Raw genomic sequence first — 27,138 nt, 5'->3', positions numbered from 1 at the left:
CGAGTTTAAGCAGGAACTGATAGATCATTATGATGTGCAGCACGATGCAGTAGAACTAAAGGCTCAGTTACCTGCACTTAAACGAGAACCAGGGGAACAATTAAGGGCGTTTGGCCATAGAATAAGACTCTTGGGTGATGTGATTGAGCGGACGGAAACGCAGTTCACGGGGGTAGTAAGAGATTCTATGCAACGGAGTGTTTTTTTCGGTGCATTACCGCGGGAAAGTGCGTTACACTGCAGGGAAGCTAAGTCTTTTAAGGAAGCGGTGAAACATGCAGTGTTTTGGGCGGAGAATAGCCCGACACATAAACTGACAGAGGATGACATTTTCAAGGAAGTGTCCCCTAAGGAACAGGCAAATCTAGCAGACACGCAAGAGAGACAGGCTCAGCTCTGGGCCCCAGTAGCTCAGCCAGTGGAGGATGGACCCGCGGCGGGGGTCACACATTCCAAGGGCAAGGGGCGAGGTGCTCCTCGACGTAACAATAATAAGGGCTGGGAGCCAAGGGTGTTCCAGGGACACAATACGAGTGGGGTGTCGTGGGGACCCCATCAGGGTACTCGTGGGCAGCGAGGAGGCTATAATCAAGGGGCACGTGGAGGCAGGTTCACTCCTGCTCCACCACGATACACGCCTGCTCAGGGAGCAACAGGAATGTACCACCAGAACCAGGGTACCGGTAGAGGGTATCCCCGGGGAACGGGGTACACTGCAGGTAAACACGAGCCGGACCGACCTAAGCAGACAAAAGTGTGTAAGCTGTGTGGTGACGGTAGTCACTTGGCCTGGCAGTGTAAGCTTTTTGTTCCGCCTAATTACCCAGTGTGTACAGTAGGTGGTGGCGGACAGTGGTTGTGTACCGTCGGGTCGGGTCATCCCATAAAGGTGCATTTACGGTTAAAGGGCACTATCTATACAGCCTTGGTGGACACCGGTGCTTCCGTGTCCATCATGAGTCGTAGCGTGTTAGGATCAGACGTCAGGCTGATACCTAACAACAGGAGATTAACGGCGGTGGGGGATAATGCGTTGCGGGTGTTGGGTGAGACAACTGTGGATTTCCAGCTAGAAGATAGATGGTTTAAACATAGTTTTGTAGTAATACAGGATATAGGGCTGAAACATACCAACATTATCTTGGGAATTGATTTCCTCGAAAAATACTCATGTACCATAGCGTTCAGCGCAAGGGGGAATAAATTGGTATGTGGGGGTCAAGCGGTAGACGTTAACAAGGTGAGGAGTAGAGAAGGAGTAGCAGTAGTGAGGGGTAACTGTGGTAACTCGGCTCGGGACCAGAATATACAGTGGGCAGTCACGGTACCCAAGGATGTCACCATTCCGGGAGAAGCGTCCTTAGTGATTAAAATGGCATGTAAAGCCAAGGGAGTAGACGTTGTGCAAATTGAGCCATTGGATAATCCAGCAGGGTTGGTGATAATGGAGACTATTGAAGACATAAATGAAGGGGTAATTCGTTTGAGGGTTTTTAATCCCTCTCGGTGGCCAGTCACCTTGAGTAGGCATGCACAGGTAGCGTGGGGGCACCCTGTGGAGGAGATTATTGCAGCCATGTCAGTAAGTCAGAGTGAGGGCGATGAGGATAGAATGGATAAATTAATGGGAATAGTGGATAGGATGTCCATGGAAAGGGAGGTTAAGGAAGCCTTAAGGGGCTTAGTCAGGGAGTTCCCGGATGTTTTTGCGTTGAGAGGGGAACCCCCAGGGTGCATTACTCAAGGAGCACATAGAATTGACGTAGAGGGCGCACATCCAGTATATACGAGAGCATATAGCATACCAGTGGCACACCAGAGGGAGGTGAAAGAGGAGATAAGCCAGCTAAGGGAGCATGATATCATTGAACCATCCAGTTCACCGTGGCACAGCCCTCTCGTAGTAGTCAGGAAAAAGAATGGGGGAGTGAGGTTATGCGTAGATTTCCGCAGAATAAACAAGCTGACGAAGGACGAAACATACCCATTACCTAACATACAGGACACATTGACACACTTGAAGGGTACACAATATTTTACCACATTAGACCTACTCAGTGGGTATCACCAGATACCGCTGGAGGAAGAGTCGAAGGAAATCACAGCGTTTAGTGCGTGCAACGAGCTCTGGCAATATAAACGACTTCCTTTCGGGTTGAAGTCAGCACCTGCTGTGTTCAGTAGGTTAATGATGAGTGTATTATCGGGGTTGATAGGTCCCACAGCGTTGCTGTACCTCGATGACGTAATCGTGCTGGGAAAGTCATTAGAGGAGCACATGCATAATTTGAGGAAACTCTTGCTAAGGCTGAGGTCACACAACCTCAAAGTGAATTTTGAAGCCTTTGCATCCCTCTGTTGATCCTCTGCATCACTCTCGTAAGCCTCCGCATCACTCTCTTGAGCCTCTGCTTCCTTCTCTTGAGCCTCTGCAACATTCTCTTGAGCCTCTTCATCACTCTCTTAAGCCTCTGCATCACTCTCTTGAGCCTCTGCATCACACTCTTGAGCCTCTGCATCACTCTCTTAAGCCTCTGTATCCATCTCTTGATCCTGAGCATCACTCTCTTGAACCTCTGCATCATTCTCTTGAGCCTCTGTATCCCTCTCTTAAGCCTATACATCATTCTCTTGAGCCTCTGCATTACTCTCTTGAGCCTCTGCATCACTCTTTTAAGCCTCTGCATCTCTCTCTTCAGCTTCGGCATCCCTCTCTGGAGCGTCAGCATCCCTCTCTTGAGCCTCTGCAGCACTCTCTTGAGCCTCAGCATCATTCTCTTGAGCCTCTGCATCCCTCTCTTGATCCTCTGAATCACTCTCTTGAGCCTCTGCATCCCTCTCCTTAGCCTTTGCATCACTCTCTTAAGCCTCTGCATTCCTCTCTTGCGCCTCTGCATCACTCTCAAGAGCCTCTGCATCCCTCTCTTGAGCCTCTGCATCCCTCTTTTGAACCCCTGCATCCCTCTCTTGAGCCTCTGCATCCCTATCTTGAGCCTCTGCATCCCTCACTTTAGCCTCTGCATCACTCTCTTGAGCCTCTGCATCACTCTCTTGAGCCTCTGCATCCCCTCTCTTAAGCCTCTGCATCACTCTCTTAAGCCTCTGTATCACTCTCTTGAGCTTCCGCATCACTCTCAAGAGCCTCTACATCCCTCACTTGAGCCTCTGCACCACTCTTGTAAGATTATGCATCATTCTCTTGAGGCTCTGCATAACTCTCTTGAGTCTCTGCGTCACTCTCTTGAGCTTCTGCATCCCTCTCTTGAGCCTCTTCAACATTCTCTTCAGCCTCTGCATCACTCTCTTAAGCCTCTGAATCCCTCTCTTGAGCCTCTGAATCCCTCTCTTGATCCTCTGCATCACTCTCTCGAGCCTATGCATCACTCTCTTCATCCTCTGCATTCCTCTCTTGAGCATCTGCATCACTCTCTTGGGCCCCTGCATCCCTCTCTTGAGCCTCTGCATCACTCTTTTGAGCCTCTTCTTCACCCTCTTAAGCCTCTGCATCCCTATTTTGAGCCTCTGCATCACTTTCTTAATCCTCTGCATCCCTTTCTTGAGCCTCTGCATCCCTCTCTTGAACTCCTGCATCCCTCTCATGATCCTCTGCATCCCTCTCTTTTGCCTTTGCATCACTCTCTTAAGCCTCTGTATCCCTGCCTTGAGCCTCTGTATCACTCTCGTTAGTCTCTGCATCACTCTCTTGAGCCTCTGCATAACTCTCTTGAGTCTCTGCATCACTCTCTTGAGCCTCTGTATCCCTCTCTTAAGCCTCTGCAACACCCTCTTCAGCCTCTGCATCACTCTCCTAAGCCTCTGAATCCCTCTCTTGAGCCTCTGAATCCCTCTCTTGATCCTCTGCATCACTCTCTCGAGCCTCTGCATCACTCTCCTGATCCTCTGCATCCCACTATTGTGCCTCTGCATCCCTCTCTTGTGCCTCTGCATCCCTCACTTGAGCCTCTGCATCCTTCTCTTGAGCCTATGCGTCCCTCTCATGAGCCTCTGCATCCCTCTCTTAAGCCTCTGCATCGCTCTCTTAAGCCTCTACATCACTCTCGTAAGCCTCTGAATCACTCTCTTAAGCCTCTGCATCCCTCTCATGAGCCTCGGCATCACTCTCAAGAGCCTCTGCATCCCTCTCATTTGCCTCTGCATCCCTCACTTGAGCCTCTGCATCCTTCTCTTGAGCCTCTGCGTCCCTCTCTTGAGCCTCTGCATCCCTCGCTTGAACCTCTGCTTCCCTCTCTTGAGCCCCTGCATCCCTGTCTTGAGCCTCTGCATCCCTCTCTTGAGCCTCAGCATCACTCTCTTGAACTCCTGCATCTCTCTCATGAGCCTCTGCATCCCACTCTAGAGCCTTTGCATCACCCTCTTAAGCCTCTGCATCACTCTCTTGAGCCACTGCATCCCTTTCTTGAACCTCTGCATCCCTCTCTTGAGCCTTTGCATCACCCTCTTAAGCCTCTGCATCCCTCTCATGAGCCCCTGTATCCCTCTCTTAAGCCTCTGCATTACTCTCCTAAGCCTCTGCATCACTCTCTTGAGCCTCTGCATCACTCTCTTGAGCCTCTGCATCCCTCTCTTGAGCCTCTGCATCACTCTCGTCAGCCTCTGGATCCCTCTCATGAGCCTCTGCATCATTCTCCTAGGCCTCTGCATCACTCTCTTGAGCCTTTGCATCACTCTCTTGAGCCTCTACATCCTTCTCTTGAGCCTCTTCATCACTCTTTTGAGCCTCGTCATCCCTCCCCTAAGCCTCTGCATCACTCTCTTGAGCCTCTGCATCACTCTCTTAAAACTCTGCATCCCTCTCTTGTGCCTCTGCATCACTCTCTTGAGCCTCTGCATCACTCTCTTGAGCCTCTGCATCACTCTCTTGAACCTCTGCATCACTCTCTTGAGCCTCTGTATCACTCTCTCGAGCCTCTGCATCACTCTCTTGAGCCTCTGCATACCTCTCTTAAGCCTCTGCAACACTCTTCAGCCTCTGCATCACTCACTTAAGCCTATGCATCCCTCTCGTGATCCTCTGCATCACTCTAGTAAGCCTCTGCATCACTCTCTTTAGCCTCTGCATCTCTCTCTTGAGCCTCTGCAACACTCTCTTCAGCCTCTGTATCACTCTCTTGAGCTTCCGCATCACTCTCTAGAGCCTCTACATCCCTCACTTGAGCCTCTGCACTACTCTTGTAAGATTATGCATCATTCTCTTGAGGCTCTGCATAACTCTCTTGAGTCTCTGCGTCACTCTCTTGAGCTTCTGCATCCCTCACTTGAGCCTCTTCAACATTTTCTTCAGCCTCTGCATCACTCTCTTAAGCCTCTGAATCCCTCCCTTGAGCCTCTGAATTCCTCTCTTGAGCCTCTGCATCACTCTCTCGAGCCTATGCATCACTCACATCATCCTCTGCATTCCTCTCTTGAGCATCTGCATCACTCTCTTGGGCCCCTGCATCCCTCTCTTGAGCCTCTGCATCACTCTTTTGAGCCTCTTCTTCACCCTCTTAAGCCTCTGCATCCCTATTTTGAGCCTCTGCATCCCTCTCTTTTGCCTTTGCATCACTCTCTTAAGCCTCTGCATCCCTGCCTTGAGCCTCTGTATCACTATCGTTAGTCTCTGCATCACTCTCTTGAGCCTCTGCATAACTCTCTTGAGTCTCTGCATCACTCTCTTGAGCCTCTGTATCCCTCTCTTAAGCCTCTGCAACACCCTCTTGAGCCTCTGCATCACTCTCCTAAGCCTCTGAATCCCTCTCTTGAGCCTCTGAATCCCTCTCTTGATCCTCTGGATCACTCTCTCGAGCCTCTGCATCACTCTCTTGATCCTCTGCATCCCTCTCTTGTGCCTCTGCATCCCTCTCTTGTGCCTCTGCATCCCTCACTTGAGCCTCTGCATCCTTCTCTTGAGCTTCTGCGTCCCTCTCAGGAGCCTCTGCATCCCTCTCTTGAGCCTCTGCATCACTCTCTTAAGCCTCTACATCACTCTCGTAAGCCTCTGAATCACTCTCTTAAGCCTCTGCATCCCTCTCATGAGCCTCGGCATCACTCTCAAGAGCCTCTGCATCCCTCTCATTTGCCTCTGCATCCCTCACTTGAGCCTCTGCATCCTCCTCGGGAGAATCTGCGTCCCTCTCTTGAGCCTCTGCATCCCTCGCTTGAACCTCTGCATCCCTCTCTTGAGCCCCTGCATCCCTCTCTTGAGCCTCTGCATCCCTCTCTTGAGCCTCCGCATCACTCTCTTGAACTCCTGCATCTCTCTCACGAGCCTCTGCATCCCACTCTAGAGCCTTTGCATCACCCTCTTAAGCCTCTGCATCACTCTCTTGAGCCACTGCATCCCTTTCTTGAACCTCTGCATATCTCTCTTGAGCCTTTGCATCACCCTCTTAAGCCTCTGCATCCCTCTCATGAGCCCCTGCATCCCTCTCTTAAGCCTCTGCATTACTCCTCTAAGCCTCTGCATTACTCTCTTGAGCCTCTGCATCACTCTCTTGAGCCTCTGCATCCCTCTCTTGAGCCTCTGCATCACTCTCTTCAGCCTCTGGATCCCTCTCATGAGCCTCTGCATCATTCTCCTAGGCCTCTACATCCCTCTCCTGAGCCTCTGCATCATTCTCTTAGGACTCTGCATCACTCACTTGAGCCTCTGCCTCACTCTCCTGAGCCTCTACATCCCTCTCTTGAGCCTCTGCATAACTCTCTTGAGCCTCAACATCCATCTCATAAGCGTCTGCATCCATCTCCTGAGCCTCTGCATCACTCTCTTGAGCCTCTGCATCACTCTCTTTAGCCTCTGCATCACTCTCTTGAGCCTCTGCATCACTCCCTTGAGCCTCTGCATCCCTCTCTTAAGCCTCTGCAACACTCTCTTGAGCCTCTGCATCACTCTCTTGACCCTCTGCATCACTCTCTTGAGCCTCTGCATCACTCTCTTGAGCCTCTGCATCACTCTCTTGAGCCTCGGCATCACTCTTATAAGCCTCTGCATCCCTCTCTTGATAATCTGCATCACTCTCGTAAGCCTCCGCATCACTCTCTAGAGCCTCTGCATAACTCTTTTTAGCCTCTGCACTACTCTCTTGAGCCTCTGCTTCCTTCTCGTGAGCCTCTGCAACACTCTCCTCAGCCTCTGCATCACTCTCTTAAGCCTCTGCATCACTCTCTTCGGCCTCTGCATCACTCTCATAAGCCTCTGCTTCCTCTCTTGATCCTCTTCATCACTCTCTTGAGTCTCTGCATCACTCACTTGATCCTCTGCATCACTCTCTTGATCCTCTGCATCACACTCTCAAGCCTCTGCACCACTCTCTTGAGCCTCTGCATCACTCTCTTGAGCCTCTGCATCATTTTCTTGAGCCTCTGCATTTCTCTTTTGAGCCTCTGCATCACTCTCTTAAGCCTCTGCATCTCTCTCTTCAACCTCTGCATCACTCTCTTTAGCCTCTGCATCCCTCTCTGGAGCGTCAGCATCCCTCTCTTGAGCCTCTGCAGCACTCTCTTGAGCCTCTGCATCACTCTCTTGAGCCTCTGCATCCCCTCTACTTAGCCTTTGCATCACTCTCTTAAGCCTCTGCATCCCTCTCTTGAGCCTCTGCATCACTCTCAAGAGCCTCTGCATCCTTCTCTTTAGCCTCTGCATCACTCTCTTGAGCCTCTGCATCCCCTCTACTTAGCCTTTGCATCACTCTCTTGAGCCTCTTCCTCCCTCTCTTGAGCCTCTGCATCCCTCACTTAAGCCTCTGCATCACTCTCTTCAGCCTCTGTGTCACTCTCTTGAGCCTCTGCATCCCCTCACTTAAGCCTCTGCATCATTCTCTTCAGCCTCTGCATCACTCTCATGAGCCTCTGCATCCCCTCTCTTAAGCCTCTGCATCACTCTCTTAAGCCTCTGTATCACTTTCTTGAGCTTCCGCATCACTCTCTTGAGCCTCTACATCCCTCACTTGAGCCTCTGCACCACTCTCGTAAGCCTATGCATCATTCTCTTGAGCTTCTGCATAACTCTCTTGAGTCTCTGCATCACTCTCTTGAGCTTCTGCATCCCTCTCCTGAGCCTCTGCAACACTCTCTTAAGCCTCTGCATCACTCTCTTGACCCTCTGCATCACTCTCTTGAGCCTCTGCATCACTCTCTTGAGCCTCGGCATCACTCTCTTGAGCCTCTGCATCCCTCTCATAGGCCTCTGCAACACTCTCTTCAGCCTCTGCATAACTCTCTTAAGCCTTTGCATCCCTCTCTTGATCCTCTGCATCACTCTCGTAAGCCTCCGCATCACTCTCTTGAGCCTCTGCTTCCTTCTCTTGAGCCTCTGCAACATTCTCTTGAGCCTCTGCATCACTCTCTTAAGCCTCTGCATCACTCTCTTGAGCCTCTGCATCACACTCTTGAGCCTCTGCATCACTCTCTTAAGCCTTTGTATCCATCTCTTGATCCTGAGCATCACTCTCTTGAACCTCTGCATCATTCTCTTCAGCCTCTGTATCCCTCTCTTAAGCCTATACATCATTCTCTTGAGCCTCTGCATTACTCTCTTGAGCCTCTGCATCACTCTTTTAAGCCTCTGCATCTCTCTCTTCAGCTTCGGCATCCCTCTCTGGAGCGTCAGCATCCCTTTCTTGAGCCTCTGCAGCACTCTCTTGAGCCTCAGCATCATTCTCTTGAGCCTCTGCATCCCTCTCTTGATCCTCTGAATCACTCTCTTGAGCCTCTGCATCCCTCTCCTTAGCCTTTGCATCACTCTCTTAAGCCTCTGCATTCCTCTCTTGCGCCTCTGCATCACTCTCAAGAGCCTCTGCATCCCTCTCTTGAGCCTCTGCATCCCTCTTTTGAGCCCCTGCATCCCTCTCTTGAGCCTCTGCATCCCTATCTTGAGCCTCTGCATCCCTCACTTTAGCCTCTGCATCACTCTCTTGAGCCTCTGCATCACTCTCTTGAGCCTCTGCATCCCCTCTCTTAAGCCTCTGCATCACTCTCTTAAGCCTCTGTATCACTCTCTTGAGCTTCCGCATCACTCTCTAGAGCCTCTACATCCCTCACTTGAGCCTCTGCACCACTCTTGTAAGATTATGCATCATTCTCTTGAGGCTCTGCATAACTCTCTTGAGTCTCTGCGTCACTCTCTTGAGCTTCTGCATCCCTCTCTTGAGCCTCTTCAACATTCTCTTCAGCCTCTGCATCACTCTCTTAAGCCTCTGAATCCCTCTCTTGAGCCTCTGAATCCCTCTCTTGAGCCTCTGCATCACTCTCTCGAGCCTATGCATCACTCTCTTCATCCTCTGCATTCCTCTCTTGAGCATCTGCATCACTCACTTGGGCTCCTGCATCCCTCTCTTGAGCCTCTGCATCACTCTTTTGAGCCTCTTCTTCACCCTCTTAAGCCTCTGCATCCCTATTTTGAGCCTCTGCATCACTTTCTTAATCCTCTGCATCCCTTTCTTGAGCCTCTGCATCCCTCTCTTGAACTCCTGCATCCCTCTCATGATCCTCTGCATCCCTCTCATGATCCTCTGCATCCCTCTCTTTTGCCTTTGCATCACTCTCCTAAGCCTCTGTATCCCTGCCTTGAGCCTCTGTATCACTCTCGTTAGTCTCTGCATCACTCTCTTGAGCCTCTGCATAACTCTCTTGAGTCTCTGCATCACTCTCTTGAGCCTCTGTATCCCTCTCTTAAGCCTCTGCAACACCCTCTTCAGCCTCTGCATCACTCTCCTAAGCCTCTGAATCCCTCTCTTGAGCCTCTGAATCCCTCTCTTGATCCTCTGCATCACTCTCTTGAGCCTCTGCATCACTCTCTTGATCCTCTGCATCCCTCTCTTGTGCCTCTGCATCCCTCTCTTGTGCCTCTGCATCCCTCACTTGAGCCTCTGCATCCTTCTCTTGAGCCTCTGCGTCCCTCTCATGAGCCTCTGCATCCCTCTCTTGAGCCTCTGCATCACTCTCTTAAGCCTCTACATCACTCTCGTAAGCCTCTGAATCACTCTCTTAAGCCTCTGCATCCCTCTCATGAGCCTCGGCATCACTCTCAAGAGCCTCTGCATCCCTCTCATTTGCCTCTGCATCCCTCACTTGAGACTCTGCTTCCTTCTCTTGAGCCTCTGCGTCCCTCTCTTGTGCCTCTGCATCCCTCGCTTGAACCTCTGCATCCCTCTCTTGAGCCCCTGCATCCCTCTCTTGAGCCTCTGCATCCCTCTCTTGAGCCTCTGCATCACTCTCTTGAACTCCTGCATCTCTCTCATGAGCCTCTGCATCCCACTCTAGAGCCTTTGCATCACCCTCTTAAGCCTCTGCATCCCTCTCATGAGCCCCTGCATCCCTCTCTTAAGCCTCTGCATTACTCTCCTAAGCCTCTGCATCACTCTCCTGAGCCTCTGCATCACTCTCTTGAGCCTCAGCATCCCTCTCTTGAGCCTCTGCATCACTCTCTTCAGCCTCTGGATCCCTCTCATGAGCCTCTGCATCATTCTCCTAGGCCTCTGCATCACTCTCTTGAGCCTTTGCATCACTCTCTTGAGCCTCTACATCCTTCTCTTGAGCCTCTTCATCACTCTTTTGAGCCTCGTCATCCCTCTCCTAAGCCTCTGCATCACTCTTTTGAGCCTCTGCATCACTCTCTTGAGCCTCTGCATCACTCTCTTGAACCTCTGCATCACTCTCTTGAGCCTCTGTATCACTCTCTCGAGCCTCTGAATCACTCTCTTGAGCCTCTGCATACCTCTCTTAAGCCTCTGCAACACTCTTCAGCCTCTGCATCACTCACTTAAGCCTCTGCATCCCTCTCGTGATCCTCTGCATCACTCTAGTAAGCTTCTGCATCACTCTCTTTAGCCTCTGCATCTCTCTCTTGAGCCTCTGCAACACTCTCTTCAGCCTCTGCATCACTCTCCTAAGCCTCTGCATCACTCTTCGCCCTCTGCATCACTCTCTTAAGACTCTGCTTCCCTCTCTTGATCCTCTGCATCACTCTCTTGAGCCTCTGCATCACTCTCTTGATCCTCTGCATCACTCTCATGAGCCTCTGCATCACTCTCTTGAGCCTCTACATCACTCTCTTGAGCATCTGCATCACTCTCTTGAGCCTCTTCATCACTCTCTTAGGCCTCTGCATCCCTCTCTTGATCCTCTGCATCACTCTCGTGAGCCTCTGATTCATTCTCTTGAGGCTCCGCATCCCACTCTTAAGCCTCTACATCATTCTCTTCAGCCTCTGCATTACTCTCTTGAGCCTCTGCATCACTCTCTTAAGATTCTGCATCTCTCTCTCTTCAGCCTCTGAATCCCTCTCTTGATTCTCTGCATCACTCTCTTGAGCCTCTGCATCACTCTCTTGATCCTCTGCATCCCTCTCTTGTGCCTCTGCATCCCTCTCTTGTGCCTCTGCATCCCTCACTTGAGCCTCTGCATCCTTCTCTTGAGCCTCTGCGTCCCTCTCATGAGCCTCTGCATCCCTCTCTTGAGCCTCTGCATCACTCTCTTAAGCCTCTACATCACTCTCGTAAGCCTCTGAATCACTCTCTTAAGCCTCTGCATCCCTCTCATGAGCCTCGGCATCACTCTCAAGAGCCTCTGCATCCCTCTCATTTGCCTCTGCATCCCTCACTTGAGACTCTGCTTCCTTCTCTTGAGCCTCTGCGTCCCTCTCTTGTGCCTCTGCATCCCTCGCTTGAACCTCTGCATCCCTCTCTTGAGCCCCTGCATCCCTCTCTTGAGCCTCTGCATCCCTCTCTTGAGCCTCTGCATCACTCTCTTGAACTCCTGCATCTCTCTCATGAGCCTCTGCATCCCACTCTAGAGCCTTTGCATCACCCTCTTAAGCCTCTGCATCCCTCTCATGAGCCCCTGCATCCCTCTCTTAAGCCTCTGCATTACTCTCCTAAGCCTCTGCATCACTCTCCTGAGCCTCTGCATCACTCTCTTGAGCCTCAGCATCCCTCTCTTGAGCCTCTGCATCACTCTCTTCAGCCTCTGGATCCCTCTCATGAGCCTCTGCATCATTCTCCTAGGCCTCTGCATCACTCTCTTGAGCCTTTGCATCACTCTCTTGAGCCTCTACATCCTTCTCTTGAGCCTCTTCATCACTCTTTTGAGCCTCGTCATCCCTCTCCTAAGCCTCTGCATCACTCTTTTGAGCCTCTGCATCACTCTCTTGAGCCTCTGCATCACTCTCTTGAACCTCTGCATCACTCTCTTGAGCCTCTGTATCACTCTCTCGAGCCTCTGAATCACTCTCTTGAGCCTCTGCATACCTCTCTTAAGCCTCTGCAACACTCTTCAGCCTCTGCATCACTCACTTAAGCCTCTGCATCCCTCTCGTGATCCTCTGCATCACTCTAGTAAGCTTCTGCATCACTCTCTTTAGCCTCTGCATCTCTCTCTTGAGCCTCTGCAACACTCTCTTCAGCCTCTGCATCACTCTCCTAAGCCTCTGCATCACTCTTCGCCCTCTGCATCACTCTCTTAAGACTCTGCTTCCCTCTCTTGATCCTCTGCATCACTCTCTTGAGCCTCTGCATCACTCTCTTGATCCTCTGCATCACTCTCATGAGCCTCTGCATCACTCTCTTGAGCCTCTACATCACTCTCTTGAGCATCTGCATCACTCTCTTGAGCCTCTTCATCACTCTCTTAGGCCTCTGCATCCCTCTCTTGATCCTCTGCATCACTCTCGTGAGCCTCTGATTCATTCTCTTGAGGCTCCGCATCCCACTCTTAAGCCTCTACATCATTCTCTTCAGCCTCTGCATTACTCTCTTGAGCCTCTGCATCACTCTCTTAAGATTCTGCATCTCTCTCTCTTCAGCCTCTGCATCACTCTCTTTAGCCTCTGCATCCCTCTCTGGAGCCTCAGTATCCCTTTCTTGAGACTCTGCAGCATTCTCCTGAGCCTCTGCATCATTCTCTTAAGCCTCTGCATCACTCTCTTGAGCCTCTGCATCCCTCTCTTAAGCCTCTGCATCACTCTCTTGAGCCTCTGCATCCCTCTCTTGAACTAAGGCATCCCACTCATGAGCCTCTGCATCCCTCTCTTCAGCCTCTGCATCACTCTCAAGAGCCTCTGAATCCTTCTCTTGAGCCTCTGCATCCCTCTCTTGAGCCCCTGCATCCCTTTCTTAACCCTCTGCATCCCTCTCTTGAACCTCTGCATCCCTCACTTTAGCCTCTGCATCACTCTCGTCAGCCTCTGCATCACTCTCTTGAGCCTCTGCATCCCCTCTATTAAGCCTCTGCATCACTCTCTTAAGCCTCTGCATCACTCTATTGAGCTTCTGCATCACTCGCTTGAGCCTCTACATCCCTCTCTTGAGCCTCTGCCTCACCCTCTTGAGCCTCTGCATCACCCTCTTAAGCCTCTGCATCCCTATTTTGAGCCTCTTCATTACTTTCTTAAGCCTCTGCATCCCTTTCTTGAGCCTCTGCATCCCTCTCTTGAACTCCTGCATCCCTCTCATGAGCCTCTGCATCCCTCCCTTGAGCCTTTGCATCACTCTGTTAAGCCTCTGCCTTCCTCTCTTGAGCCTCTGCATCACTTTCGTAAGTTTAAGGAGTCTTAAGAGAGTGATGCAAAGGCTCAAGTTAGGGATGCAGAGGCTCATGAGAGGGATGCAGGAGTTCAAGAGGGTGATGCAGAGGCTCAAGTGAGGGATGAAAGTGAGGTAATTACCTCAAGTGATATAATGTGATTACCTCAAGTGGGGTAATGAAAACACATTGATTTTTATCATTTGTATTGGAAACAACATCTTTATATATCTTTTCTAGGATCTAAATAATACGAAACCTCGCTTCATGATTTGAAGTTAAAATCCTCAAATTTGGTAATATAGCGATTTTTTTCACGTTTTTCATGTAGTGTGATTGTACGTAAATATATTCGTTTTTACCAATAATTCGATACTACTTCTTGTTTTCTCACGATATGTGATTTGGCCTTAAGCATGAGAATTTCGCATAATATTGCATTTTTAAGCAAGTTTTCTTGCTTTTTGTTTTGTACTAAAAATCATTGACTTTAGAAATATTTTGACGTTTTATCCCCCTTTTCCTTTATGTGATTTAAACAAAATATCATCGAATTAGGCAATATTTTGCCGTTTTACCTCGTTTTTGTGAATTTTCAGTTTATTGTTATTAATTCAATATATATACGATAAAATTATGCAAACACATAATTGATTAGAAATTAACATTAAATATTTCATTTTCAATCAACTATTTGTTTCTCGTTAAAATACTGAGTAAGATATTGAAAAAGCGAGAAGTTATGATTTTATTGCATATATCGACGTTTCAGCCGGATTAGAGCGGTTTTACGTGTACATCTTCCATCGGTAATATAAACGGAAAATCAGGAACATTTTAGAGTATTTTAATAAAAACACATGGATTTTTATCATTTTATTGGAAACAACATCTTTATATGTCTTTTCTAGAATCTATATAATACGAAACCTCGCTTTATGATTTGAAGTTAAAATCCTCAAATTTGGTAAAATAGCGATTTTTTTTCACGTTTTTCATGTTGTGTGACATTACGTAAATATATTCGTTTTACGAATATTTCGATACTACTTCATGTTTTCTCACGATATGTGATTTGGCCTTCAAATAAGAGAATTTCACAAATTTTGCATTTAGGCAATATTTTGCCGTTTTTTCACGTTTTTGTGAATTTTCAGTTTATTGGTATTAATTCATTAAATATACGATAAAAATGATGCAAACACATAACTGATTAGAAAATAACCTTAAATACTTAATTTTCAATTAACTTTTTGTTTCTCGTTAAAATACTGAGCAAGATGATGCAAACACATCCCTCATGTTATGATGCAAACACGTAAATAATTGCAAAATTACCTTAAATACAAGATTTTCAATCAACTCGTTAAAACAGTGAGTAAGATATTGATTAAGAGAGATTTTCTGTTTTTATTGCATATTTCGACGTTTCAGCCGGAGTAAAGCAGTTTTATGAGTACCTCTTCTTTCAGCAATATAAACAGAAATTGAGGAACATTTTAGTTAATTCTAAAGAGAACACATTGATTTTTATCATTTGAATTGAAAACATCGTTTTCATATGCCTTTTTAATTATAAAAATAATTCGCAACCTCGCTCTATTATTTGAAGTAAAAATCCTCGAATTTGGTATTATAGTGACTTTTTTCACGTTTTTCATGTTGGGTGATTTTAGGTAAAAATATTCGAATTTACTAATATTTTGATACTACTTCATGTTGTCTCTCTATTTGTGATTTGGCCTACAAATCTCAGAATTAAACATAATATTGCGTTTTTAAGCAAGTTTTCTTGCATTGTGCCTTGTACATAAAATCAGCGAATTTAGCAATATTTTGGGTTTTTTCATCCTTGTTTCCTTTATGAGATATCATCCACGATTTAGGCAATATTTGGCCGTTTTTCCACGTTTTCAAGCATTTTCGGTTTATTGCTTTAATTCATTAAATTTACGATAAATATGACGCAAACACGTAATGAATTGCAAATTACCCTTAAATACTTGATTTTCAATCAACTATTTGTACCTCGTTAAAATAGTGAGTCAGATATTGATTAGGAGAGATTTTCTGTTGTTATTGCATATTTCGTCGTTTCAGCCGGATTAGTGCAGTTTAACGAGTACCTTTTCTCTCAGTAATATAAACGGAAATTCAGGAACATTTTAGTTAATTCTAATGAAAAGACATTGATATTTTATCATTTGAGTTGGAAAACGCCGTATCATATGATCAAAATAACTCGAAACATTGCTTAATGATTTGAAGCAAAAATCCACGTAATTGGTAATGTTGTGACTTTTTTCACGTTTTCATGTGACAACATGAAAACATTTAAGGTAGTAATATTCGAATTTACTAATATTTTGATACAACCTCATGTTTTCTCGCGAAATGTGATTTAGCTTAAAAATCTAAGAATTTAGCATAATATTGCGTTTTTAAGCAAGTTTTCTTGTATTTTATTTGTACTAATAACAATGGAATTTAGCAATATTTTCACGTTTATCATCCTTTTTTCCTTTATAAGACTTAAACGAAATATCAACGATTTAGGAAATTATTTGCCGTTTTTCAACGATTTTAAGCATTTTTGGTTTATTGTCATTAATGCATTAAAAATACGATAAATATGATGCAAACACATAATTAATTGCAAATTACCCTTAAGTACTTTATTTACAGTCAACTATTTGTACCTCGTTAAAATAATGAGTTAGGTATTGATTAGAAAAGATTTTTTGTTGCCATTGCATATTTTTACGTTTCAGCCGGTTTAAACCGGTTTTACGAGTGCCTCTTCCTACAGTAATATAAACGGAAATTCAGGAACATTTTAGTTAATTCTAAAGAAAACACATTGATTTTTATCATTTGAATTGGAAACAACGTTTTCATATGCCTTTTTAATGATCAAAATAATACGCAACCTCGCTCTATGATTTGATGTAAAAATCGTCAAATTTTGTATTTTTAGTGACTTTTTCACGTTTTTCATGTAGAGTAATTTTAGGTAAATATGTTCGATTTTACTAATATTTTGATACTACTTCATGTTGTCTCGCAAAATGTAATTTAGCCTACAAATCTCAGAATTTCGCATAATATTGCGTTTTAAGCAATATTTATTGCGTTTTCATGCATTGTGCTTTGTACATAATATCATCGAATTTAGAAATATTTTGAGGTTTTTCATCCTTGTTTTCTTTAAGATTGAAACCAAATATCATCGATTTAGGCAATATTTTGCCATTTTTCCGCGTTTTCAAGCCTTTTCGGTTTATTGCCATTAATTCAATAAATTTACGATAAATATGATGCAAACACGTAATTAATTGCAAATTAAAATTAAATACTTGATTTTAAATCAACTATTTGTATCTCGTTAAAATAGTGAGTAAGATATTGATTAGGGGAGATTTTCTGTTTTTATTGCATATTTTGAAGTTTCAGCCGGAGTAAAGCAGTTTTATGAGTACCTCTTCTTACGATGATATAAACAGAAATTCAGGAACACTTTAGGTAATTCTATAGAAAACACATTGGTTTTTATCATTTGAATTGGAAACAACGTTTTCATATGCCTTTTTATTGATCAAAATAATACGCAACCTCGCTCTTTGATTCTACGTAAAAGTCCTCGAATATGGTATTATAGTGACTTTTTTCACGTTTTTCATGTTGAGTGATATCTGGTTAAAATGTTTGAATATACTCCTTTTTTTGATACTGCTTCATGTTGTCCAAATATATGTGATTTGGCCTACAAATCTCAGAATTTCACATAATATGGCGTTTTTAAGCAAGTTTTCTTGCATTGTACTTTGTACTTAAAATCATCGAATTTAGCAATATTTTGGGGGTTTTCATCCTTGTTTCCTGTATGAGATTTAAACCAAATATCAACGATTTATGCAATATTTTACCGTTTTTCCACGTTTTCCAGCCTTTTCGGTTTATAGCCATTAATTCATGAAATTTACGATAAATATGATGCACACACGTAATGAATTGCAAATTACCCTTAAATACATGATTCTCAATCAACTATTTGTACCTTGACTATTTCTTGAGCCTCTACTTCCCTCTCTTAAGCCTCTACATCATTCTCTTGAGTCCATGCATCACTCTCTTGAGCCTCTGCATCACTCACTTAAGCCTCTTCATCTCTCTCTGCAGCCTCTGCATCACTCTCTTGGTCCTCTGCATCACTCTCTTGAGCCTCTGCATCATTCTCTTGAGCCTCTGCATCCCTCTCTTGAGCCTCTACATCATTCTCTTGAGCCTCTGCATCCCTCTCTTGAGCCTTTGCATCACTCTCTTAAGCCTCTGCATCCCTCTCTTGAGCCTTTGCATCGTTCTCAAGTGCCTCTGCATCTTTCTCTTGTGCCTCTGCATCCCTCACATGAGCCTCTGCATCCCTCTCTTGAGCCTCTGCATCCCACTCTTAAGCCTCTGCATCACTCATGAAAAGTCATAATTTCAACCTGAGAAAACGTGCCGAGAGGCAGAATTTGCCTCCAGAATATGGCTCAAGCGTCGAATTTGGGACTTTTGGGATATTTTGAAAACTGTAGAGAGGGCTTGGGCAAAATGTGATCCATCGCCGCTTTCAGTAACTGGCATATTTTCGGTATAAAATGTCGTAATTTCCTACTGCGAATACGTGCAGAGAGCCAGAAATTGGCTCCAAAATATTCTTCAAGGGACGTATTTGGGATGTTTGGGATATTTCGAAAACTGCAGAGGGGTTTGGGCAAAATGTGACCCATCGCCGCTTTCAGTAATTGGTATATTTTCGGTATAAAAAGTAGTAATTTCAAACTGCGAATACGTTCAGAGAGCCAGAATTTGGCTCCAAAATATGGTTCAAGCGTCGAATTTGGGATGTTTGTGATATTTTTTAAAACTGCAGGGAGTGTTTTGGCAAAATGTGACCCATCGCTGATCCCAGTAATTGGTATATATTCGGTATAAAAAGTCGTAATTTCAAACTGCGAATACGTGCAGAGAGCCAGAATTTGGCTCCCAAATATTGCTCAAGGGTCGAATTTGGGATGTTTGGGATATTTTGAAAACTGCAGGGGGGGTTTGGGCAAAATGTGACTCATCGCCGCTTTCAGTATTTGGCATATTGTCTGTATAAAAAGTCGTAATTTCAAACTGCGAATACGTGCAAAGAGCCAGAATTTGGCTACAAAATATGGTTCAAGCGTCGAATTTGGGACGTTTGGGAAATTTTGAAAACTGCAGAGAGGGCTTGGCAAAATGTGATCCATCGCCGCTTTCAGTAACTGGCATATTTTCGGTATAAAAAGTCGTAATTTCATACTGCTAATACGTGCAGAGAGCCAGAAATTGGCTCCAAAATATTCTTCAAGGGTCGTATTTGGGATGTTTGGTATATTTCGAAAACTGCAGAGGGGTTTGGGCAAAATGTGACCCATCTCCGCTTTCAGTATTTGGTATATTTTCGGTATAAAAAGGCGTAATTTCAAACTACGAATACGTGCAGAGAGAGAGAATTTGGCTCCAAAATATGGTTCAAGGGTCGAATTTGGAATGTTTGGGATATTTTGAAAACTGCAGAGAGGGTTTGGGCAAAATGTGATCCATCGCCGCTTTCAGTAATTGGCAATTTTTCTGTATAAAAAGTCGTAATTTCAAACTGCGAATACGTGCAGAGAGCCAGAGTTTGGTTCCAAATCATGGCTCAAGAGTCGAAATTTGGATGTTTGAGATATTTTCAAAACTGCGGGGTGAATTTGGGCAAACTGAGACCCATCGCCGCTCTCAGTAATTGGCATATTTTCGGTATAAAATTCGTAATTTCAAACTGCGAAAACGTGCCGAGAGCCAGAATTTGGCTCCAATGTATGGCTCAAGCGTCGAATTTGGGACGTTTGGGATATTTTGAAAACTGCAAAGAGGGCTTGGGCAAAATGTGATCCATCGCCGCTTTCAGTAACTGGCATATTTTCGGTATAAAAAGTCGTAATTTCATACTGCGAATACGTGCAGAGAACCAGAAATTGGCTCCAAAATATTCTTCAAGGGTCGTATTTGGGTTGCTTTTGATGTTTTGAAAACTGCAGAGGGGTTTGGGCAAAATGTGACTCATCGGCGCGTTCAGTAATTGGCATATTTTCGGTATAAAAAGTCGTAATTTCAAACTGCAAATACGTGCAGAGAGCCAGAATTTCCCGCCAAAATATGGCTCAAGCGTCGAATTGGGGATGTTTGGGATATTTTCAAAACTGCAGGGTGGGTTTGGTCAAACTGTGACCCATCGCCGCTCTCAGTAATTGGCATATTTTCGGTATAAAATTCATAATTTCAAACTGCGAATACATGCAGAGAGCCAGAATTTGGCTCGTTAATTTAGCCCAAGCGTCGAATTTGGGATGTTTGGGATATTTTGAAAACTGCAGAGAGGGTTTGGGCAAAATGTGATTCATCGCCGCTTTCAGGAATTGGCATTTTTTCTGTATAAAAAGTCGTAATATCAAACTGCGAATACGTGAAGAGAGCCACAATTTGGCTCCAAAATATGGTTCAAGCGTCGATTTTGGGATGTTTGTGATATTTTTAAAACTGGAGGGAGGGTTTGGGCAAAATGTGACCCATCGCTGATCACAGTAATTGGCATATATTCGGTATAAAAAGTCGTAATTTCAAACTGCGAATACGTGCAAAGAGCCAGAATTTGGCTACAAAATATTGTTCAATCGTCGAATTTGGGATGTTTGTAATAATTTTAAAACTGCAGGGAGGGTTTGGGCAAAATGTGACCCATCGCTGATCCCAGGAATTGGCATAGATTCGGTATAAAAAGTCGTAATTTCAAACTGCGAATACGTGCAGAGAGCCAGAGTTTGGTTCAAAAATATGGCTCAAGATTCGAATTTAGGATGTTTGAGATATTTTCAAAACTGTAGGGTGAATTTGAGCAGACTGTGACCCATCGCCTCTCAGTAATTGGCATATTTTCGGAATAAAATTCTTAATTTTAAACTGCGAAAACGTGCCGAGAGCCAGAATTTGGCTCCAAAATATGGCTCAAGCGTCGAATTTGGGACGTTTGGGATATTTTGAAAACTGCAGAGAGGGCTCGGGCAAAATGTGATCCATCGCCGCTTTCAGTAATTGGAATATTTTCGGTATAAAAAGTCGTAATTTCATACTGCGAATACGTGCAGAGAGCCAGAAATTGGCTCCAAAATATTCCTCAAGGGTCGTATTTGGGATGTTTGGGATATTTCGAAAACTGCAGAGGGGTTTGGACAAAGTGTGACCCATTGACGCATTCAGTAATTGGTATATTTTCGGTATAAAATTCGTAATTTCAAACTGCGAATAAGTGAAGAGAGCCAGAATTTGGTTCCAAAATATGGTTCAAGGGTAGAATTTGGGATGTTTGTGATATTTTAAAAACTGCAGGGAGGGTTTGGGCAAAATGTGACCCATCGCTGATCCCAGTAATTGGCATATATCCGGTATAAAAAGTCGTAATTTCAAACTGCGAATACGTGCAGAGAGCCAGAATTTGGCTCCAAAATATTGCTCAATAGTCGAATTTGGGATGTTTGGGATATTTTGAAAACTGCAGGGAGGGTTTGGGCAAAATGTGACTCATCGGCGCGTTCATTAATTGGCATATTTTCGATATAAAAAGTCGTAATTTCAAACTGCGAATACGTGCAGAGAGCCAGAATTTGGCGCCAAAATATGGCTCAAGAGTCGATCTTGGGATGTTTGGGATATTTTCAAAACTGCAGGGTGGGTTTGGGCAAACTGTGACCCATCGCTGCTCTCAGTAATTGGCATATTTTCGCTATAAAATTCGTAATTTCAAACTGCGAATACATGCAGAGAGCCAGAATTGGGCTCCTTAATATGGCCCAAGCGTCGAATTTGGGATGTTTGGGATATTTTGAAAACTTCAGGAAGGTTTTTGTATTCGCAGTTTGAAGTTACGAATTTTTATACCGAAAATATGCCAATTACTGAGAGCGGCGATGGGTCACAGTTTGCCCAAACCCCACCCTGCAGTTTTGAAAATATCCCAAACATCCCAAGATCGACTCTTGAGCCATATTTTGGCCCCAAATTCTGGCTCTCTGCACGTATTCGCAGTTTGAAATTACGACTTTTTATATCGAAAATATGCCAATTAATGAACGCGCCGATGAGTCACATTTTGCCCAAACCCTCCCTGCAGTTTTCAAAATATCCCAAACATCCCAAATTCGACTATTGAGCAATATTTTGGAGCCATATTCTGGCTCTCTGCATGTATTCGCAGTTTGAAATTACGACTTACGACAATATGGTTCAAGAGTCGAATTTGGGATGTTTGTGATATTTTTAAAACTGGAGGGAGGGTTTGGGCAAAATGTGACACATTGCTGATCCCAGTAATTGGCATATATTCGGTATAAAAAGTCGTAATTTCAAACTGCGAATACGTTTGGAAAATATGGCTCCTAAATATGGAGCCATATTTTGGCGCCAAATTCTGGCTCTCTGCACGTATTCGCAGTTTGAAATTACGACTTTTTATATCGAAAATATGCCAATTACTGAACGCGCCGATGAGTCACATTTTGCCCAAACCCTCCCTGCAGTTTTCAAAATATCCCAAACATCCCAAATTCGACTATAAAGCAATATTTTGGAGCCAAATTCTGGCTCTCTGCACGTATTCGCAGTTTGAAATTACGACTTTTTATACCGAATATATGCCAATTACTGGGATGAGCGATGGGTCACATTTTGCCCAAACCCTATCTGCAGTTTTAAAAATATCACAAACATCCCAAATTAGGCGCTTGAACCTTATTTTGGAACCAAATTCTGGCTCTCTTCACTTATTCACAGTTTGAAATTACGACTTTTTATACCGAAAATATACCAATTACTGAAAGCGTCAATGAGTCACATTTTGTCCAAACCCCTCTGCAGTTTTCGAAATATCCCAAACATCCCAAATACGTCCCTTGAGGAATATTTTGGAGCCAATTTCTGTCTCTCTGCACGTATTCGCAGTATGAAATTACGACTTTTTATACCGAAAATATGCCAGTTACTGAAAGCGGCGATGGATGACATTTTGCCCGAGCCCTCTCTGCAGTTTTCAAAATATCCCAAACGTCCCAAATTTGACGCTTGAGCCATATTTTGGAGCCAAATTCTGGCTCTCAGCACGTTTTCGCAGTTTGAAATTAAGAATTTTGTTCCGAAAATATGCCAATTACTGAGAGCGGCGATGGGTCACAGTTTGCCAAAATTCACCCTGCAGTTTTGAAAATATCTCAAACATCCCAAATTCGAATCTTGAGCCATATTTTTGAACCAAACTCTGGCTCTCTGCACGTATTCGCAGTTTGAAATTACGACTTTTTATTCCGAATATATGCCAATTCCTGGGATCAGCGATGGGTCACATTTTGCCCAAACCCTCCCTGCAGTTTTAAAAATATTACAAACATCCCAAATTCGACGCTTGAACCATATTTTGTAGCCAAATTCTGGCTCTTTGCACGAATTCGCAGTTTGAAATTACGACTTTTTATACCGAAAATATACAAATTACTGAAAGCGGCGATGGGTCACATTTTGTACAAACCCCTCTGCAGTTTTCGAAATATCCCAAACATCCCAAATACGACCCTTGAGGAATATTTTGGAGCCAATTTCTGGCTCTCTGCATGTATTCGCAGTATGAAATTAAGACTTTTTATACCGAAAATATGCCAGTTACTGAAAGCAGCGATGGATCACATTTTGCCCGAGGTCTCTCTTCAGTTTTCAAAATACCCCAAACGTCCCAAATTCGAGGCTTGAGCCATATTTTGGAGCCAAATTCTGGCTCTCGGCACGTTTTCGCAGTTTGAAATTACGAATTTTATACCGAAAATATGCCAATTACTGAGAGCAGCAATGGGACACAGTTTGCCCTAATTCACCCTGCAGTTTTGAAAATATCTCAAACATCCCAAATTCGACTTTTGAGCCATATTTTGGAACCAAACTCACTTGATATTACGTAAATATATTCATTTTTACCAATATTTCGATACTATTTCATGTAGCATCACGATATGTGATTTGGCCTTCAAATCTCAGAATTTTGCATTATATTGCATTTTAAGCAAGTTTTCTTGCATTTTGTTTCGTACGAAAAATCATCAAATTCAGGAATATTTTGACGTTTATCATCTCTTTTTCCTTTATGTGATTTAAACAAAATATCATCGAATTAGGCAATATTTTGCCGTTTTTTCCACGTTTTTGTGAATTTTCAGTCTATGGGTATTAATTCATTATATATACGATAAAAATGATGCAAACACATAATTGATTAGATAATAACCTTAAATACTTAATTTTCAATCATCTATTTCTTTCTCGTTAAAAAACTGAGTAAGATATTGAAAAGGGGAGAAGTTCAGTTTTTATTGCATATATCGACGTTTCAGCCGGATTAGAGCGGTTTTACGTGTACATCTAAATAATATGAAACCTCGCTCTATGATTTGAAGTTAAAATCCTCAAATATGGTAAAAAAGTGACTTTTTCACGTTAATCATGTAGTTTGATATTACGTAAATATATTCATTTTTACCAATGTTTCGATACTATTTCATGTAGTATCACGATATGTGATTTGGCCTTCAAATCTCAGAATTTTGCATAATATTGCATTTTAAGCAAGTTTTCTTGCATTTTGTTTCGTACGAAAAATCATCGAATTTAGAAATATTTTGACGTTTATCATCCCTTTTTCCTTTGTGATTTAAACAAAATATCATCGAATTTGGCAGCATTTTCCCGTTTTTCCACGTTTTTGAGAATTTTCAGTTTATTGTTATTAATTCATTATATAAACAATAAAAATGTTGCAAACACATAATTGACACTTGAGAACGATGCAAAGGCTCAAGAGAGGGATGCAGACGCTTAAGAGAGTGATGCAAAGGCTCAAGAGAGGGATGCAGTGGCTCAAGAGAATGATGTAGAGGCTCAAGAGAGGGATGCAGAGGCTCAAGAGAATGATGCAGAGGCTCAAGAGAGTGATGCAGAGGATCAAGAGAGTGATGCAGAGGCTGAAGAGAGAGATGAAGAGGCTTAAGAGAGTGATGCAGAGGCTCAAGAGAATGATGCATGGGCTCAAGAGAATGATGTAGAGGCTTAAGAGAGTGATGTAGAAGCTCAAGAAATAGTCAAGGTACAAATAGTTGATTGAGAATCATGTATTTAAGGGTAATTTGCAATTCATTACGTGTGTGCATCATATTTGTCGTAAATATCATGAATTAATGGCTATAAACCGAAAAGGCTGGAAAACGTGGAAAAAACGGCAAAATATTGCATAAATCGTTGATATTTGGTCTAAATCTCATACAGGAAACATGGATGAAAAACCCCAAAATATTGCTAAATTCGATGATTTTAAGTACAAAGCACAATGCAAGAAAACTTGCTTAAAAACGCCATTTTATGTGAATTCTGAGATTTGTAGGCCAAATCACATATATTTGGACAACATAAAGCAGTATCAAAAAATGAGTAAATTCAAACATTTTAACTTGATATCACTCAACATGAAAAACGTGAAAAAAGTCACTATAATACCATATTCGGGGACTTTTACATAGAATCATAGAGCCAGGTTGCGTATTATTTTGATCAATAAAAAGGCATATGAAAACGTTGTTTCCAATTCAAATGATAAAAACCAATGTGTTTTCTATAGAATTACCTAAAGTGTTCCTGAATTTCTGTTTATATCATCGTAAGAAGAGGTACTCATAAAACTGCTTAACTCCGGCTGAAACTTCGAAATATGCAATAAAAACAGAAAATCTCCCCTAATCAATATCTTACTCACTATTTTAACGAGATACAAATAGTTGATTTAAAATCAAGTATTTAATTTTAATTTGCAATTAATTACGTGTTTGCATCATATTTATCGTAAATTTATTGAATTAATGGCAATAAACCGAAAAAGCTTGAAAACGCGGAAAAATGGCAAAATATTGCCTAAATCGTTGATATTTGGTTTAAATCTTTAAGAAAACAAGGATGGAAAACCTCAAAATATTGCTAAATTCGATGATATTATGTACAAAGCACAATGCATGAAAACGCAATAAATATTGCTTAAAACGCAATATTATGCGAAATTCTGAGATTTGTAGGCTAAATTACCTTTTGCGAGACAACATGAAGTAGTATCAAAATATTAGTAAAATCGAACATATTTACCTAAAATTACTCTACATGAAAAACGTGAAAAAGTCACTAAAAATACCAAATTTGACGATTTTTACATCAAATCATAGAGCGAGGTTGCGTATTATTTTGATCATTAAAAAGGCATATGAAAACGTTGTTTCAAATTCAAATGATAAAAATCAATGTGTTTTCTTTAGAATTAAATTTTGAATTTTTGCCGTTATTTCGATACTATTTCATGTAGTATCACGATATGTGATTTGGCCTTCAAATCTCAGAATTTCGCATAATATTGCATTTTAAGCAAGTTTTCTTGCATTTTGTTTCGTACGAAAAAACGTCGAATTTAGCAATATTTTGACGTTTATCATCCCTTTTCCCTTTATGATTTAAACAAAATATCATCGAATTAGGCAAAATATTTCCGTTTATCCACGTTTTTGTGAATTTTCAGTTTATTGGTATTAATTCATTATATATACGATAAAAATGATGCAAACACATAATTGATTAGATAATAACCTTAAATACTTCATTTTGAAACAACTATTTGTTTCTCGTTAAAATACTGAGTAAGATATTGAGAAGGGAAGAAGTTCTGTTTTTATTGCATATATCAACGTTTCAGACGGAATAGAGCGGTTTTCGTGTACTTCTTCCATCGGTAATATAAACGGAAAATCAAGAACGTTTTAGTTAGTTCTAATGAAAACACATTGATTTTTTTCTTTTGTATTGGAAACAACATTGTCATATGTCTTTTCTTGGATCTAAATAATACTAAACCTCGCTCTATGATATGAAGTTAAAATACTCAAATATGGTTAAATAGTGACTTTTTTCACGTTTTTCATGTAGTTTGATATTACGTAAATATATTAATTTTTACCAATATTTCGATACTATTTCATGTAGTATCACGATATGTGATTTGGCCTTCAAATCTCAGAATTTCGCATAATATTGCATTTTAAGCAAGTTTTCTTGCATTTTGTTTCGTACGAAAAATCATCAAATTTAGGAATATTTTGACGTTTATCATCCCCATTTCCTTTATGTGATTTAAACAAAATATTATGGAATTAGGCAAAATTTTGCCGTATTTCCACGTTTTTGTGAATTTTCAGTTTATGGGTATTTATTCATTACATATACGATAAAAATGATGCAAACACATAATTGATTAGATAATAACCTTAAATACTTCATTTTCAATCAACAATTTGTTTCTCGTTAAAATACTGAGTAAGATATTGAAAAGGGGAGAAGTTCTTTTTTTATTGCATATATCGACGTTTCAGCTGGAATAGAGATGTGTTCGTGTACATCTTCCACCGGTAATATAAACTGAAAATCAGGAACATTTTAGTTAATTCT

The sequence above is a fragment of the Procambarus clarkii genome, chromosome 12, assembly GCF_040958095.1.
Source record: "Procambarus clarkii isolate CNS0578487 chromosome 12, FALCON_Pclarkii_2.0, whole genome shotgun sequence".
Lineage (NCBI taxonomy): Eukaryota > Metazoa > Arthropoda > Malacostraca > Decapoda > Cambaridae > Procambarus > Procambarus clarkii.
The sequence above is the reverse complement of the archived record's forward strand: the minus strand, read 5'-3'. Positions refer to the sequence as shown.